Source organism: Triticum aestivum, chromosome 2D (assembly GCF_018294505.1).
Source record: "Triticum aestivum cultivar Chinese Spring chromosome 2D, IWGSC CS RefSeq v2.1, whole genome shotgun sequence".
Lineage (NCBI taxonomy): Eukaryota > Viridiplantae > Streptophyta > Magnoliopsida > Poales > Poaceae > Triticum > Triticum aestivum.
The window spans coordinates 259466454-259472431 of record NC_057799.1 but is presented as its reverse complement, the minus strand read 5'-3'; the positions used below and the strand labels follow the sequence as shown (position 1 = coordinate 259472431).

The 5978-nt window shown below is 47.0% G+C and overlaps 1 long non-coding RNA gene across 1 annotated transcript; it reads right to left on the bottom strand.

Moving 5' to 3' along the window:
• Positions 1-4164: 4164 nt before the first annotated feature.
• Positions 4165-5769, bottom strand: LOC123052720 (uncharacterized). The gene is made up of 2 exons (XR_006425001.1): positions 4812-5769; positions 4165-4579 (listed from the first exon to the last, which is right to left on the bottom strand). It is a non-coding gene; the product is annotated as an uncharacterized lncRNA (long non-coding RNA).
• Positions 5770-5978: the final 209 nt, after the last annotated feature.

Below are 5978 nucleotides of genomic sequence, written 5' to 3'. Positions count from 1 at the left end.
CATAAAATATTTTTTACGACGATTATATATTTTCTTACGGTCTCTTTTTACGTCAGAAATATGACAAAACTTACGGAACGTAAAATTACAGTGCATTGATGGTAAAATAGAGAGGGAGAAGAATAACTATTCCTCACTCAGGGTGACGAATAGTCAATCCCTATGCGAACGTACCCCTGTCATTACTATCGGAACCGCACGTGGGTGCATCAAGATTGGAACCTTTCCTTTTCTCTCTCCTTGCTCGATTTAGCTTGTCCCTGTGCGGCCTGTCACATTCGAGCCCATCCAGTGGTTCCAAGTTTATTTTTGTTTTCTTGCATAAAACGGTGCCAGGTCTCACACAGTTCTGTCAGGCATATGATCCGGTTCCATCAGATCCGCTGAGTGCTCATTAGAGAACCGTGAAAGGAGTACGAAATGCCTAATGGAGCTCTATCCCTTAGAATATTCCTCAGCCTTGGGCAAAAAAGGTACAAGCCTCACGGTCACGGTGGATCATGTAAAATCAACATATTAGAGAGGTTCATTTAATGTTCTTTGATTTATCATACAAATTTAGACAGACAATAAGAAAGCTATTCCATCATCACGTACAAAGTTTGTTAGCACATGAGGAAAGTTCTTTGATATTTTTATAATACAAAGACCATTGGTATTGCTACGGACTACGCCATAAAAAAAGGGGGAAATGGCTAATTAGCACAGCACAGAGAGTTCTAATTATAACTAAATATATTAAACAACGCTCTGAAGATACTAAAGATTCTCAGGTCCGAGTAGGGAAGGACCTCACGAAATTATGAGGATAAAAAACATGACCCAAGTTAACATAAAGTAACAATCAAAGAAAAGAACGAAGAAAGAACCTGCTGGTTGGACCAGCAGCAGAACGAACAAGTGTAGCACCCCTTTCCATGTTTCCATCTCTCCTTTCTTCCACCAATTACTACATCCCTTCATATCCTAGCTTGCACATCCTAGCTTGCATAGAAAGGCAGATTTGCCACGGGGAGATGAAGCAAATCCGACGGCGACCAGGGGCATGTCATCTCCTTGTGGGCGAATCCGCCGCCTGCAGCCACTGTACACTAGAGTGGTGGCAAGGGAGAGCAGATTGAGCCCGATCTGGCGGGGCAGAGCCACCGCACCGATTTCCACGGCCACCGACCCCCCCAAGGGGAACCACGGAGAAGAGGACGGGGAGAAGATGGAAGTGGAGGTGCCTGGATCTGGTTCTTCTCGCACAGCTTGCGGATGGAAGGAGCTTTTCTGGAGGATGGGTACATGAAAAGAAAAAGGGCCACAACTCATCATGGTCCCAGCGACATGAAGGTTGGCTCGTACAGTATGCACGTGATGGCTGGCCAGACCCAAAAAAATTAGCTGGCTACCCAGATCGATTTGTTGTGCTTCCATTTCCTTTTCACCAAGTCTCTCGAAGCAAACAGCTCCAAGGAATGGTTAATTCACTAGGCACTGGTGGTGATATCTAGCAATAGTCGCCCGTTCCTGCTTTATTTGTTCCAAACCTGGTGCTTGCAGTTTTTGCCGCTGCTGCTAGCGATCCCGTAGGATCCGATCCACACTAACATGGTTAATATCATACAAAAGTTTGGACAGGCTAACATAAGGTATTTTCATTTTATCATGTAAGTTTTAGATAGCCAACATAAATTTCTTAGAATATCTCGTACAACTTTTGTAAGTATGTGAGGAAAGCTTTCCTTTGATCTCTCGACACAACTCAATTTGTATTGTTGAGGACCACGCCGTACATACACCGAGAAAATTAGCATAGAAAGGCTAAAACTAATGCAGATAAAGAAATCCTCCAAAGATGCTTTAGATCCGGTGGTAAGGACCTCATGAAATAATCAGGGTCCAAAAAAGTTAAGAGAAAGTAATCGAAAAAACGAACAAAGGACCTGCTGGTTGGACCAGCAGCAGCACAAACAGCTGCAGCCCTCTCTCTCCCTTCTTCACCACCCAGCTTGCAGAAAGAAGCAGATCTGGCACAGGAGAGGGAGAAAATCCGATGGCGGCCAAGGGCATGTACTCTCTTTTTTTTTGTGAATTAGGGGCATGTCCTCTTGTGGGCGACCCAACCACAGCCACCGCCCACCGCACACCGAGATGGTGGCCGGGGAGAGCTGAGAGTAGGGTGAGCCAGAACTGCTAGGGGAGAGCCACCGCATCGATCCCCTTGAGGGGAGCCATGGAGAGGAGGACGGAAAGAAGAGGCGAGTGGAGTCGTGGAGATCTATCTCTCCTCGCACTGCTCTACGGTGGGGCAGCAGTCGCCCGGTTCCTTGAAGCAGAAAGGAGTCAAGCCTCATGGAACGCTCTGAAATTTTCTGGAGGATTGGGTACACGGCGACGTCGGTGAGGGAGAGAAAAAGACAAGCAGTCCACTGTGGCACATGTTTTCTTAAATTAAATTTGTTTGGATTTTTTTAGAATCCTAGAGTAGCGTGTTACCGTATAGAACCGATGCTCCAACGTGCCGGCGCATTCGCAAATCGGGTCGACTCGGTGTCCGACTCAAATTTACGGCGGTGCATTCACACAAACACGAGACCGGCGCGTCACGCATCCTCTCGGTGTCGCCTCAGGCCGGCGTGTCGGCCTACCAACCACCCCTCCCCCACCCAGTCATGTTCACAACTGCGAAGTGTAGTCTTGACGGTTCTTCGTGGCGAACCGACCACCTCCCTCCGTGTCACGTCGTTCGGTTCCTTGAAGGTCGGATGCCGGTTCTTTGCAAATCATACTATAGTTCGAAGTGTAGTTTTGACGGTTCGAAGTGTAGTTTTGATGGTTCTTCGTGGCGAACCCACCACCTCCCTCCGTGTCACGTTTTCCGATTCGTTGAAAGTCAGACGCCGGTTCTTTGCAAATCGTACTACAGTTCAAAGTGTAGTTTTGACGGTTCTTTGTGGCGAACCCACCACCTCCCTCCGTGTCATGTCGTCCCGTCCTTGAAGGCCGGATGCCCGTTCTTTGCAAATCGTACTACGGTTCGAAGTGTGGTTTTGACGGTTCTTTGTGGCGAACCCACCAGCTCCCTCCGTGTCACGTCATCCGGTTCCTCGAAGGTCGGATGCCGGTTCTTTGCAAATCGTACTATGGTTCGAAGTGTAGTTTGACAGTTCTTCGTGGTGAACCCACCACCTCCCTCCGTGTCACGTCATCCGGTTCCTTGAAGGTCGGATGCCGGTTCGAAGTGTAGTTTTGACAGTTCTTCATGGCGAACCCACCTCCTGGCGGGTGCAGCCGAGCCTGGGTGCAGAAACATAATTATTCTTTGTATAGACTCGCTTGATTAAACTATAGTGTTGTGTGAGTAAAAATGGCTGGACCAGATTACATTCTTTTTTGAACACACCTAATTAAAATTTTGACCTGAATATATAACAAACTTCCTTTGTTCCAAAATAAGTGTCTCAAGCTTAGTACAATTTTGTACTAAAGCTAGTACAAAGTTGAGACACTTATTTTAAGACGGAGAGTATGAGATTTAGTGTGGTTTACACATAATTAGTCAAGTGTAAGGAGAGATAATATTAGGTGTCGAGCGACAACACCAGCTCCAACCTCCAGGCAACCGATCTAGTTGTCCCTCCAGTTTTTATTTGATGGCCAACTTGAAATACTAGTTTGCATGCCTACAGTCCTTCCATTCTCTACCAAAAATACCAAAGAGGCAGACTCCAAAGCGGGTGGCAGGCAGCTGATACTACAGAAGGCGTCCTGTTCATGTGCTCGGGAAGCCTGAAACACTGGTCAGCTTTGTGGGGTTTTCGACATGGGCTCCCAAGTCAACCATGTGACATGTATGCTCGTGAACTGTTACCAAGGAGGAAAATGCAGTCTCAATCTTTCTATGTGTGGCTTTACGCAGTGTGGCGTTTTCCCCCTGCGTCATCGGTAGCCGAAGCAGTTAAAATTTCTGAACCTAGGCCCAGACCATGGCACACAGTTAAAGAATTTGAATCCAAGATTAAGAAATTATCACCGAAAGTGGCTTTGATGAAATTCAGCATCATTTGTGAAGTACGAGTGCATCATACTCAGATAACTTGCATCAAAAGGGGTTTATTCAGAGAACATGTGTGTAGATCTAAAAGCATATGCGTTCCTTCAAATAACATTGGCAATTGAGGTCAAATTCAACATGCGCTGATTCAGATAACAGTTCATTCAATGTTTCACTTACAATATTTATTCAGATTTACATCTCCCGAAAATTAGCAAAATCAAACGTTAAAAGTGTTTCAGGCATGACCAGAAAATGAGCTCAAAATATCCATCAAAGATTCACTAGTCAACTTTCAGAAGATTAAAACTCGGTGCAGGAGCACAAGCATCACATTTCAAAAGTTAAAAGTGTTTTCGAATATTGTAAATATCAAAGTCCGGTTAGGAAAGTTGCAAAGTCATGTACAAACAATTATATAGTATACAATTTAGCATCCAAGCTCGTGAACATAAAAATAGAAGTTTAGACAAAATAAGCCATAATTCTCCTGGTTTAGCGTCTGGAAAATTTTGCCATGGCCCGTGGATGTGCTTTTGTCTGCACTAAAATACGAGTCAAACAATTTTTATATCACACCAACAATCTCTCTAAAAAGGTACAAAACCAGGAGGTTATGTTTGCAGAAACAAAGCAAGAAGAGGGAAGCTCGGCAACACCGCAATTACATAGGTGTAATAATCCATCCATCAAATTCTACTTGTTACTCCAGGATCACGAATCATCAAAAGCATTGCAAGAAGGATTGGAGGGGGGACTGCATTACGCTCACCTCATGGACAACTTCAATTTCAACAACGTTGATGTGGATGTTTTTTTTTGCGGTTTGTGTTCACAACGGCAATCTCTCTCCCGCCATAACTGCTCCTCCTCCCCACCACGGCCAGCTCACCTCCTACCCACCATGCCGTATCCCGCCGATCTGCAGATCAGGCCCGAAGGCCATCAACGGTCGCGACGGACACCATGGTGGCCTGCACGCGTGGTGGTTGACCTGAACGAGCAGCCGCTGTTGTGGTCGCTCGGCGTGCACGCATCGTCTAGCTCGCCTTGGGCTAGCTGCCTCATCCACCGGCCCACAAGGACTATGACGGGGGCGTCCATGGTGTCTTGTCAGACTACGGGAAGGGGAGACACTGCTCACCGGAGGTGTGGATCCAATGCTCGCCGACTTGGTGATGTCGTCGCAAGGCTCTGGATGCACACCATGGATGGGCTGCAGCCGCGCTCTCGAAGGCGACAATCACGCGGCTCTCGACGGAGGTGGCAAACAAGGAGATGGAGCACGTCGGCGAGTGCTCCTGCCCGTCGAGAACATCAGCCTCCCCACGCAGATCTTGGTGGAGGATGTCGTCGCTCCCGGTGGAGGAGGCGACAGGGAGGCTAGATCCGCTCCGTTGAGATCCATCTCTGTGAGGATGGTGGGCCCTCGCGTGTGACTTTGGTGCTCCAGAAAAGTGGAGGTGGAGGAAGAGCACGAGGCGGTGGGTTTGGTGCTACGCGTGGAAGAAGCAGAGGGTGAAGGGATAGAGACACGGGGTGGGGCGGCGCACGCGTGGGAGAAGGTGAGAGAGAAAGAGAGGGATCGATGGGTGTTCTTGGATTCACGGATAATATTCCGTTGGGGTGGATGAGGTTCGCGGTCGCTTGTCCTACTTCCTGGACGAATCAAAATGAAATAAACTTGAGAGATTGCAGAGATCTGCAGGGATCTTTTCACCTTTTGGATCCTACATGATGCAACACAGAGACAAGATGTCATGACACACACATTCACAGAATGAGGAGTGCCGGGTTTTATTTTGAACTTGCCTGTAAGTAATACTCTGGTCCCAGTAAAAGTATCATGTGTATAGTCTGTAATCTGTAAACAAGAAAAGATGCGGAATTTACAGACGAAAAGGTTATAAAAGTTGAAACAACAGAGAAAGTATGAAGC